At 41.5% G+C, this 12,605-nt stretch overlaps 1 protein-coding gene across 1 annotated transcript in view; it reads right to left on the bottom strand.

Moving 5' to 3' along the window:
• Positions 1–278: 278 nt before the first annotated feature.
• The window catches only part of LOC101672736 (cytosolic 10-formyltetrahydrofolate dehydrogenase-like), a 95,790-nt gene continuing 83,463 nt past the window's right edge, over positions 279–12,605 (bottom strand). The window contains exon 4 of the mRNA XM_045089180.1: positions 279–383. The gene's annotated coding sequence lies outside the window, so the exon portion shown is untranslated. The remainder of the gene's footprint in view (positions 384–12,605) is intronic.

Here is a 12,605-nt window from a genome sequence, read left to right as displayed (position 1 = left end):
GATGTCTGAGGGTATGAAATGACAAGTCACCCTGACTGGGCTTTGGATTTTCTTCATAGCTGATTATTTTTTACTTCTGCTCAAGTGCTTCATGGTCTTTGGAAAAGTCTTAGAAAAGTGAAACATATAGTTGCAATTTAGTTGGACCTCAAGCAGCCATGGGGCATGTGACTCCATCATTAAAACCAGCAGACATTTTGGCGTTTGCCCCTTTTTAGATTGACTATTTCTCATTGATTAGAATTCCTCAAGCTAAAAGTGTAAGATTATATTTCCTCTTACCTGTTGCTTCCCTTTGCCTTCCTTTGTTCAGCAGGAATGTGGTGGTAGCTGCTCAGTCCACATTCTTATCATGCTCAGATTCTTCAGGGCCTCACTGTACCCTGCAGAACAAATGCAAATGTTGGAACCTGAGAGGGAAACTTACCACAGTGTGCTCCCTTCACCACTCTCCCAAATGAGAACGGTAATGGGTCCTTGTGACAGAAACTACTCCACATCCCCAACCAGGCCTGCAGCTGCATCCACAAATCCAAAACATTGAGATTCCTGTGGGCAAATACATAGAAACCCAAGTCTATGAGAATGGAGGAAGTGTCTACATGGATTCTCTTCAGTTGAATCATGTTTGTTGCTGGTTCCATTATGCTGCCCACTTTAAGAAGAAAGCATTTTCTTGTGAGAGATTTAGGAATTTAGATTTGAGGGTAGGAGGATACATGGACTTATGCCTGGAGACAGCATTATGCTACTTTAGTATGACCCATCACCCTTCAGGTGAGCAAAGAGCTGGAAGGAACCAAATAAGTTTGACCTCATTCACTGCTAAGCTCCAAGTCTGAAGGGGAAATTGATCTCCAGACACCCTGTTCACAAATCCCTTAGTAGATAAAGCATGTGCACTGTTTAATGGAAAAAGTGCAGAAATTTCTAGGGGTATCCCAATCATGCAGCTTAAAGTATGAGTGGAGGATAAGATTCCTTGACAGAGCAACACTTAAGGTAGATGATGAGTTTCATGCTCTTATCATCATTCTCAAAGACCTGTTAAACCTGTGTACTCTTCAGGAACCACATAGTGATGGAGGCAGGAGGCCAACCTATGTTGACTTGCCTTGGCCCTGTCCAGAGAGATATGTCATATATCACAGATTTTGGAGTGGTAATCTTGCTAGTGGCAATGTTTTAAACTAGTATGTGCATGAAGAAATTTTAAAACTTGTTACCATTTCTTTCCCTTTCCTTCCTTTTTTTTTTTTTTTGTGTGTGTGTGGGGGGGTGTTGATTACATTTCTTCAATGTAGCATAAAAGACAGTGGTTCTTTTTTTTTTTTAAGATTTATTTATTTATTTGACAGACAGAGATCACAAGTAGGTAGAGAGGCAGACAGAGAGAGAGGAGGAAGCAGGCTCCCTGCTGAGCAGAGAGCCCGATGTGGGGCTCCATTCCAGGACCCTGGGATCATGACCTGAGCCGAAAGCAGAGGCTTTAACCCACTGAGCCACCCAGGCGCCCCTAGACAGTGGTTCTTTCAACCCTTTCAGCCTGACTTTTTTTTTTTAATTTTGGAAAGACCTCATTATTATTTTTTTTTCTTACTCACCCTACAGCACAGCATTAGTTTTTTATATAGTGTTCCACGGTTCATTGTTTGTGTATAACACCCAGTGCTCCATGCAATATGTGCTCTTCTTAATACCCATCACCCATATGGGCTCACCGATACACCCACTCCCCCCCCCTAAAATCCACAGATTATTTCCCAGAGTCCATTATCTCTTATAGTTCTTCTCCACCCATGGTTTCCCTCTTTTCATTTTCCCCTTCCTTCTCCTAATGTCCTCCATCCTACTCCTTATGTTCCACGAACAAGTGAAACCACAAGATGATTGTCTCTCTGCTTCATTTAACATAATCTTCTCCAGTTCCATCCATGTTGGTGCAAGTGTTGGGTATTAATCTTCTCTAATGGCTGAGTAATATTCCATTGTATATATGGACCACATCTTCTTTACCCATTCTCTTGAAGGGCATCTCCACTCCTTCTACTGTTTGGCTTTCATAGACATTGTTGCTATGGGCATTGCAGAGCATGTGGCCCTTCTTTTCAGTATCTCTGTATCTTTGGTGTAAATACCCAGTAGTGTGATTGCTGGGTCATAGTGTAGCTCTGGTTGTAGCTTTTTGAGGAACTTGCATAATGTTTTCCAAAGTGGTTGTGCCATCTCCCATTCCCACCAACAGTGTAAGAGGGTTCTCCTTTCTCCACAACCTAGCCTTCTTTCCACTGAGAAATGTGCTTTAAATTGATAACACTCTCTTCTTTATACGATCATGCTCACTCATAATTTGGTTGGGGGCTGGGCACATGACTTCCTTGGCAAATTTTCACAGCCACAGGATCAGAAGGGGTATGATTAAGTTTAGGATTAGGAGCCAGAGCACACATATAATCCCAGAGTGTTGCTTATCTGAAAGATGTTTAGGAAAGCACCAATTATGTGTTTTCAACCAACCTGCTGGTGAACACATATTCTTTTTTCTTCATTACTCAGAGAATAACCATTCTTCCATATGCAGAGAGACAAGGGAAGATGTTCAGGGAATTCACACAAATGAGATAACCTAAAGCATAGATTTACTGTGTACAGGAGGAAAAATAAATGTACATCAACAGAGAGTAAGAAAATATCTATAATTCAAAAATCATATGCTGAAACAAAGAAAATATGACATTTAAAATTCAATATTCTACTATTGCTTATTTTCATCCTCTGCAAGTAATTTTTATTGTTTGTTCTAGAAATGTCTGGTAGCTCAGGAATAGAGAAAATGGGTGTAAATGGTGTTTTAGACCAAGAAGGAATCTTCTCTTTATTCTCCACATGCTAGCTTTACTCTGTGAATCATAGTGAAATTTTCTCTGTCAGCTCTATTTGGCTTGCAGGATATTTTCTCTCACAGAACTTGTTAAACAGAATAACAATATGTGGACTTGGGATCGGTTTGTGAAACAAATCTGTCTTCCTAAGGCCACAAATGAATATGGAGACAGACACTGAGCACAGCACCTGGACCCATACTGTGTAGAGGCACAATCACTCGGAAAGGTGTAAAATGACCCATCACCATGGGAATGTTATGATATATCCTGTGCCCTTCATTTCAACTGTCACTCTCTGCACTGAGAGGAAGCTGAGTAGTAATAAGTGAAGAGGCTTCCTACGATGGGAAATCTGGATTGTTGTTCTATCGGTATGTACATATTCATGTTCTAAAGGCTGTTTCATCAAATGGACTAGGTAACTCTCACTAAGATATACTTTTTTTTTTGCACCCTCCCAGTCATCTATGGGGTTTTAATAATTTTATAATTTTCGCATTACTGTTTGTATGTTTGTCATTCTTCTATCAAGTTGACTGCTTTTACTCTCCTGATATTTAGGAAAATGTTCTATTTCCAATTACCAGTGTGGTACACATTCTTACAAAGAACACACAGAAACACACCATACTGCCTTCAATGGATCAGGAGGATGTTGCCACTGCAGCAATAGTCATTACTTTTGGAGAGTTAGAGGAAAATTACTGTGACCAGCACATATCAGAATTTGAGGGCAATTATTAGCAGTCTGAACACAGGGGTTTTCATAAGGAATGAAACTGGAAATTCTTATGGAATTTTGTGGGCTACTGTGGACACATTCGTTGGCTGTTTGAGTGATGCTGAAGACTGTTGGTGAGAAGGGACAATGTCATTGGAATGAATATTCTGCCTGATGTTCTCAGAGTCCAGGGGTGGGATCTCCAAGCTGTGGAATCTTCCAAAAGGAGGAACGAGCTTTTTCCCTGCCATTGTGTGATCTGGAGAGGATGAGCAATACTGAGACTCGGGACAGGATATGTAGGAGGACAGAAGGGGCAGGTAGATGTGGACCGAGCCAGGGTAGCCAGGCCTGCTCTTGGCCAGGCCTTAGTTGAAGCCCCTCAGACCTTTGCCAGATCAAAAGCAAGTCTCTGAGAATCACAGATTTAATTCATTACACCATTCTGGAGTCAGGGACTGATTCATAGAGTTATAAGTCTGAGTTAAGATTTGGATTTTTCTCTGGTCAGATGCTTCTTCCAGGGCACCCACCCTATGCCATAGAAAGCTTGGGGCAAGATGCATGGATAAACTGAAGAGAATCATGGTTCAGGGGTCTGGGGCATTTTCACAAGAGCCCCAGGCAGGTCTCAGGTGGTCAGGGATTCCCATGCCCTGGATCTAACTACATTCCTGCTCCAGATCCATCATTCATCACTGTGGCTACTCTGGGCAAGTTTATTCTGCTCCTCACATTTTAACTTCCCTAAGTTTCAACAATTCTGATGAATTTTCCAACAGCTTCACTGTAAAACATGGGTGAGGATCCCTGCTTGCTACCATGTTAACATTGCTGATGTGAGATCATAGCAGACCATAATACATATTCCCCATGAGCTGTGTCCTTAGCCATGGGAAAGATAGGTCCCATGGCTAAGGACAAGGCTAAGCACTAAGCTTCAATCTTCCCTTGCTGTGGAGCCATCCAACTTCCCTATCTGGCATCACCCATTACCAACTGCCCAGCTCATTCTCTAGTCATTTAAAAGCTGGACACTTACAGAACAATGGTCAAGCACCAGTCCTTTCCTTTCCTTATGGCTTTACTTGGGCCAAGTAAGTTGTTGCCTCATTTCCACATCCTAGATGAGGGAACTGAGGTATAGGGGTGTCCCCGTAATCTCTGAGGGACATGTTCCTCTGAAGTGGAATGTGAACCTAGGCAATCACATATGCTATGCTCACTGTGCTGTGTGGCATTTCTCTAGTGTCTCAGCTAAAGAAATGTATTTTCCCATAAAACCTGTTTGGTGTGGGGTTTTAAGTGCACACACTCTGTACCATCTTCATAACTCCCACTTTGATCCATGAGTCTCTGCTGGGCAGCTGAGGAAGAAGGCATCAGAGGACTGAACCATGTATAAAGTATGACAAATTTCCCTCTGGTCTTCTGCCTGTAATTTGCCAACAGCCATCTTCTCTGTTACCTCTTTCCCAGGATTGTATCTGGAGGACACAGAAGACAATGTTCCAGCCAACTCAGGAAAATCACCTATCATCAATAGACAGACCAGACAAGGCTGCTTCTGGCCCCACAATAGGGTCCAACCCACTAATAAGCCAAAAGAAGTTATTGTGGAAATTTCTTCATTATGTTGATCCAGAATACTCTCTCTCTCTCTCACTAAGTAACTTATGCTAATGAGAAAGCAAAAAAAAAAAAAAAATGTGATGGCACATTTTTCTGTAATTTCATGTGTACAAATTTAAATTTACTAAGTCAACTAGTGGTAGTATTGAACTCAAAGTCCGGTTCAGTCTTACAGGAAACAACAAAGAAAAGTGAATTGGGGGAAATTGGAGGGGGAGACAAAGCATCAGAGACTATGGGCTCTGAGAAACAACCTGAGGGTTTTGGAAGGGAGGGGTGGGGGTATGGTTGAGCCTGGTGGTGGATATTAAAGAAGGCACATATTGCATGCACCCAGTGCATGGAGCACTGGGTATGGTGCATAAACAAATCTTTGAACACTAAAAAAAATTTTTTTTTAATTTAAAAAAGGAAACAACATCTCTAGGTAAATCTTAGAACTTATCTGAATCTGGAATATAGGGAGATAGAGATCTCTCCCTGAGTCACTGTTTTAAACCTTTAAAACTTAATGGACAGGATTTGGAAGAGGTTTACATGACATAAAGGTTGAACTGATAATACAGAAAATTTCTACTAGCTTCCCCTCAAGTTCCCCCTAGGAATAACTTCCTATGTGGGGACAGGACCTTTTTTTTTACAATCAGTGCAACCACATTGATGTATTTTTATTCCTTCACAGGGTCCAGGTTCCCACAGACAATGTGGGTAAAGGGAAGTGATATAAACCACCTCTATTGTGAAAACTATAACCATGTTCCATAGACTCTAGAAGGAAGTCATTAAATTAGGTGTGATTTTTTGGTATGAGGGTGGAAGGCTGTCTATGTATGAGTCTATGCAGCATGACTGTAAACATGACTGCACGAGTGTATGGGGGTGTATGTGTGTGCGTGTTCCCTCAGGAGCTCTATCTCACTTAACCAGTACTGTGCAAGGGTTGGCTTTCTAAAGAGAAAAATGAAAATACTCCTCACGTGCATGTTTTGCCTACATTGACTCATCCTCCTCCTCTGCATTTGTATCTGGGGAATGTTTCAGTATTCCTTTCCATGACCAGAGATGGAGCCGACATGAATGGCCCTAGCTCTTGACTTCCTACATGGAAAGGTCACAATGTGAACCAAGGCCTAGGTCCCACTGTTGATGTTCTGGGCTACTGACCTGCACTTATCTCTTAGCCACAGGGTCATTAAAGAGCAAAGGTGTTTCTGCATCTGAATCCATGATTGGTAGTTATCAGAGTCCACAGAGATCCTCCAGACAGCCAAAACATTAGAAGGAAGCCTCCATGGCCTCATAAAGCCGGGTAGTTATAGGGGCACTTCAGAGCTTATGAGGCCTAGCACTGATGTGCAATGCACCTAGAAAGCTCGTGTGGTCCTGGTCAGCCCACAGATTAGATTCTAAGGAATGAGAGGGCCCATGCAAGATAGTGCAAGTAACATCTGTCAGTGCTGAGGTCATTTCCGGCTGAAGCAGAGAAGCCGTGAGAGATTTCAGTGTATTTGAGGACATTTGCAAAGCCTTACAAATGCTTGGCTCCTGCAATCACACACCCAAAGAACAGTAGGAAATAGGAACTCAATGGAAACCTCAGTTGTGAGCTTGGTGCCTAACACCCTTGTTGCAAATCCCCTGCACAGCTGGGTTAGAGTGTCAGCTCATGCTCCCTGGCTCATCTCCTTAATGAACCTTCCACGGGCTCGATGGCTTCTATGGGATAATAAGTCCATAACTTAGTGGACATACATGGACACACACAAACATGCCCAGATACACACACACACACACACACACACACACACCCCACATAATACAAAGGATGGGAAGACTGGAAGGGAAACATGGATACCACATGATGGATAATCATGAAATTCTACTCCTGAAATGAAAACTATATGTTAACAAATTTGAATTTCAATGAAAAGAAAAAAAATGGGCATTTTTAAATGGTATGATGTTAGTGTTTCAAGTCTTCCATAAGTGATTTCCTTTAGGATAATTGATTCGTGAACAACTATAATAGGATATTTGCCTCGGATTGATTTCAGTCTCCCAGTAAAGTAGAAAGTCTTACAGAAACATGATCAGTACAGTAGCAGCCTATGGGCATCCAAGGGGAAGAACTGGTGTACAAAGACGTGAGTGGCATTTAGCTGAACCTTAAAGATGCAGGAGAGGTCATGGGACTCTGTCATTACAACATAGCATGCATGTTAGTGTTAATCATTTTTTAGACTGACTCTTTCATACCAAATAGTCTCCATGTAGCAAGAAAGCCAAATGTCTTTTCAACAAGATGGCAGGAAACTAGGAGGAGGCGCCGTTTCAACCTGTACCCTTAAGTGAGCTGATTACCTACCAACGAACTCTGATCACCCATGAAATCAGCCTGAGATTAGAATTATACACTTCTGGATCTTTACGGGGGCAGAAGATGCCAGGGGTCAGATAAAGCAGAGAGGGAACATTGGACTGATATCAGAAGATAAACAAAAGGGGGGGCCAAAAGAAGCAGCCCACTGGAAAATAATACCCCAATATGAGAGTGCCCTGCGACTGGGAAACAGCATTAACTTGGAGTCTGGTTGAAAGCACTCAAAAAGAGCAAAGGGGCGTGGAGGGAAATTGTGTGATTAGGGACAGGGACAGGGGCTTAAGTCCCTGGACCGAAGACAGCCACCCCTGGCACTGAGCCAGAGAGAGTGCAGTGGAGAAGCCCCGTCTTGGTCCCTGAGCTGCCAGCACACCTGAGAGCGTCTGGGTGGTAGTTCCCATGAGAGTGAGGGAGCTTTGCCAGCCAGTGGAACCACAGCCTTTGCACTCTCCAGGCTGCACACTACCAGAGCCTGAGTTGCACCCCACAATGCCCCCCCACTGAGAGGTGTGTGCAGGCTGGCACAGCCTTTCATACTTTACATGTGTGCCCCGGCTACCAGAGTCTGAGTCGCGCCCCACACACACCCCAGAGAGAGATGCATGCAGGCACCAGCCAGAACTCTCTTGGACCACAGAGAATCTAAGCACTCCCAGCCCGAGCCAGTGGGAGAATCTCATTGTGCTCTCCCTGCTTGGGACCTCCCTGACGGTCCTGAGCTACCCAGACAGCCACAGCTATCGAGGTTTGGGGTACAAGCAGGAGTTCTGTGACCCCAGAGACCATGATTGAGGTGCTCTGCCAGTGGCCGAGGGGGAATTTATGTGCTCTGGAGCACCCAGAGGGGAACAGACTGAGGCTTCTCTCTGTGAGGGAGGTCTGGATGCAGTTTGCTTTCCTCTAAACCTCCAAAAACCATCAAAAGCTGTCAAGGGGAGAGAAAAAAAATGAACAAAAAAACCTCCAGAGAACAAAAAACTAAAAAACCAGTTTCCTCAGAGACCACCCCCTTGATGGGGGCAGGAGGACTTAACTTTAGGGACATTGCCTGAAAACCCATGCAGCAGGCCCCTCCCTGAGAAAGACGACCAAAAAAAAAAAAAAAAAAGACAAGAAGACAACCACCACTACTTCATAGATAAAACTTTTATTTTTAATTCATTCCCACAATTCTGGTTCATTTTTTAAAATATATAACTTTTTAACCTATTTACCATCACAGTGAGATGTCCAATACATCAAATACCATAATAACCTTCTAACCTGAACTTTTTGATACATATACTTGTGTTTAATTTTTTAAATTTTATTTTAGTTTATTCTTTTTTTAAAATATTCATATAGAGTTAAGCATCAAAGTAATCCCTTTTCCCCAATCAATGCTACACCTATAGGTAAACTAGTCTTTAATCCCCCTTTATCTTAGGAAAGTTGAGTCCTTTAACAAAGATATCAAGATACATCCAGGAAGAATCAAAATAACCTTCCTCACCCACACTGAGAATTTATAACCACTCTTCCATCTTTTTCTCCTACCAGTGTTTCTGTGTATTTGTTTTTGTCCTGGTAGTATATAAATCTTATAGTTTGGGTTCCTTTTGACGAGGTTCTCTTTTTTTGTTTTTATATTTTTTTCTCTTGTCATCTACTTTTGTTGGTCTTTTTGTTTGTCCATTTTTGTATATTTCATAAATTTTACCTTGGGCTGGGCATTCTCTTTCATTTTATCCTTTTTTTCCTGTCTCTTTTTTTTTTCTTTTTTCTTTCTTTTGGGTGGGGACTCTTGATTGCTAAGAAGCATACATTCAGCTACACATCCATTCAGCCATCTCTCCCAAAATGACTAGGAGGAGGAATGCCCAACAGAAGAAAAATTCAGAGACTGGGCCTTCTGCAACAGAGCTAATGGGTATGGACATAGACAATATGTCGGAAAGGGAATTTAGGCTAATAATTATCCAGGCAATAGCTAGGTTTGAGAAAGCTATGGATGATAAAATGGGATTGATTAGGGCAGAAGTGAAAGCCACAAGGGATGATGTTCACAATGTTCTTAACGAGTTCCAATCTAATCTAAATTCTCTAAAAGCTAGGGCAACTGAGATAGAAGATAGAATTAGTGATCTGGAGGACAAACATATAGAGAAAAAGGATAGCTAAGGAAATGTTAAAAAAACAAAAATAAAACGGGAGGGGGCATCACGTTACCTGATTTCAAGCTTTACTACAAAGCTGTGATCACCAAGACAGCACAGTACTGGCATTAAAACAGACAGATAGACCAGTAGAACAGAGTAGAGAGCCCAGATATGGACCCTCAACTCTATGGGCAAATAATCTTCGACAAAACAGCAAAAAATATACAGTGGAAAAAAAGATAGTCTCTTCAATAAATGGTGCTGGGGAAACTGGGCAGCTATACGTAGAAGAATGAAACTGGACCGTTCTCTTACACCGTACACAAAGATAAAAAAATGGATAAAAGACCTCAATGTGAGACAGGAATCCTAGAGGAGAATATGGGCAGTAATCTCTTCGATATCAGCCACAGCAATTTCTTTCAAGGTATGTCTCCAAAGGCAAAGGAAACAAAAGCAAAAATGAACTTTTGGGACTTCATCAAAATCAAAAGCTTCTTCCATCTTTTTGTGTCTTCTTCAATTTCTTTCATGAGTGTTCTGTAGTTCCTCAAGTACAGATCCTTTACCTCTTTGCTTAGGTTTATTCCCAGGTATCTTATGGTTCTTGGTGCTATAGTAAATAGAATTGATTCTCTAATTTCCCTTTCTGTATTTTCATTGTTAGTGTATAAGAAACCCACTGATTTCTGCACATTGACTTTGTATCCTGCCACGTTGCTGAATTGCTGTATGAGTTCTAGTAGATCAGGGGTGGAGTCTTTTGGGTTTTCCATATAAAGAATCATGTCATCTGCGAATAGAGAGAGTTTGACTTCTTCATTGCCAATTTGGATACCTTTTATTTCTCTTTGTTGTCTGATTGCTGTTGCTAGGACTTCTAATACTATGTTGAACAAGAGTGGTGAAAGTGGGCATCCTTGTCTTGTTCCTGATCTCAAAGGGAAAGCTGCAAGCTTTTTCCCATTGAGGATGATATTTGCTGTGGGTATTTCATAGATAGGTTTGTTGAAGTTCAGGAATGTTTCCTCTATCCCTATATTTTGAAGCGTTTTAATCAGGAACAGGTGCGCTACATGGCCAAAATTAGCAAGACAGGAAACAACATGTGTTGGAGGGGAGGTGGAGAAAGGGGAACCCTCTTCCACTGTTGGTGGGAATGCAAGTTGGTGCAGCCTCTTTGCAGAACAGTGTGGAGATTCCTCAAGAAATTAAAAATAGAACTTCCCTATGACCCTGCAATTGCACTCCTGGGTATTTACCCTAAAGATACAGATGTGAAAAGAAGGGCCATCTGTACCCCAATGTGTATAGCAGCAATGGCCACAGTCGCCAAACTGTGGAAAGAACCAAGATGCCCTTCAATGGACGAATGGATAAGGAAGATGTGGTCCATATACACTATGGAGTATTATGCCTCCATCAGAAAGGATGAATACCCAACTTTTGTAGCAACATGGATGGGACTGGAAGATATTATACTGAGTGAAATAAGTCAAACAGAGAGAGTCAATTATCATATGGTTTCACTTATTTGTGGAGCATAACAAATAGCATGGAGGACATGGGGAGATAGAGAGGAGAAGTTGGGGGAAATTGGAAGGGGAGGTGAACCATGAGAGATTATGGACTCTGAAAAACAATCTGAGGGCTTTGAAGGGTCGGGGAGTGGGAGGTCGGGGTACCAGGTGGTGGGTATTATAGAGGGCATGCATTGCATGGAGCACTGGGTGTGGTACAAAAACAATGAATACTGTTATGCTGAAAATAAATTTTAAAAAATTTAAAAAAAAAAAAAGAAACAAGAGCATTGAATGACACATTGGACCAGATGGGCCTCATAGATATATACAGAATATTCCATCCTAAAACAACAGAATACTCATTCTTCTCAAGTGCACATGGAACCTTCTCCATTTGGGTCACAAATCAGGGCTCAACTGATACCAAAAGATTGAGATTATTCCCTGCATATTCTCAGATCACAATGCTTTGAAACTGGAGCTCAATCACAAGGAAAAGTTTGGAAGGAACTCAAACACCTGGAAAGTAAAGACCACCTTGCTTAAGAATGTTTGGATCAACCAGCAGATCAAAGAAGAACTTTTCAAGGAATAATTCAAGGAAAGGAATGAAAATGAAGATATATCTGTCCAAAACTTATGGGATACAGCAAAAGCAGTCCTAAGGGGGAAATACATAGCCATCCACGCATCTTTCAAAAAAACTGAAAAATCCAGAATACACCAGCTGTCTCTACACCTTAAAGAACTGGAGAATCAACAACAAATTAAGCCAACTCCACACACAAGAAAGGAAATAATCAAGATTAGAGCACAGATCAATGAGATAGAAACTAGAGATACAGTAGAATGCATCAATGAAACTAGGAGCTGGTTTTTTGAAAGAATCAATATCAATAAGATCGATAAACCATTGGCCAAACTAACCCAAAAGAAAAGAGAGAAGGCCCAAATTAATATAATTATGAATGAAAAGGGAGAGATCACCAAGGAATTAGGAACCATCATCAGAACTTATTATCAACAATTATATGTCAATAAGTTAAGCAACCTCGATAAAATGAATGCATTCCTGGAAAACTATAAACTCCTAAAACTGAACCAGGAAGACACTGACAACATGAATAGACTGATATCTGGTAATGAGATTGAAGCAGTGATCAAAAACCTCCCAAAAAACAATAGCCCAGGACCTGATGGATTCCCTGGGGAATTCTACAAATCTTTCAAAGAGGAAATAACACCTATTCTCCTGAAGTATTTCAAAAATTTGAAGCAGAAGGAAAACTTCCAGACTCTTTTTATGAAGCCAGCATTACCCTCATC

This window comes from Mustela putorius, unplaced genomic scaffold (assembly GCF_011764305.1).
Source record: "Mustela putorius furo isolate JIRA1106 unplaced genomic scaffold, ASM1176430v1.1 tig00003834_pilon_pilon_pilon, whole genome shotgun sequence".
In the NCBI taxonomy this organism is placed as follows: Eukaryota; Metazoa; Chordata; class Mammalia; order Carnivora; family Mustelidae; genus Mustela; species Mustela putorius.
Note: the sequence above shows the minus strand (reverse complement) of the source record. Positions and strands in the feature narration are given on the sequence as shown.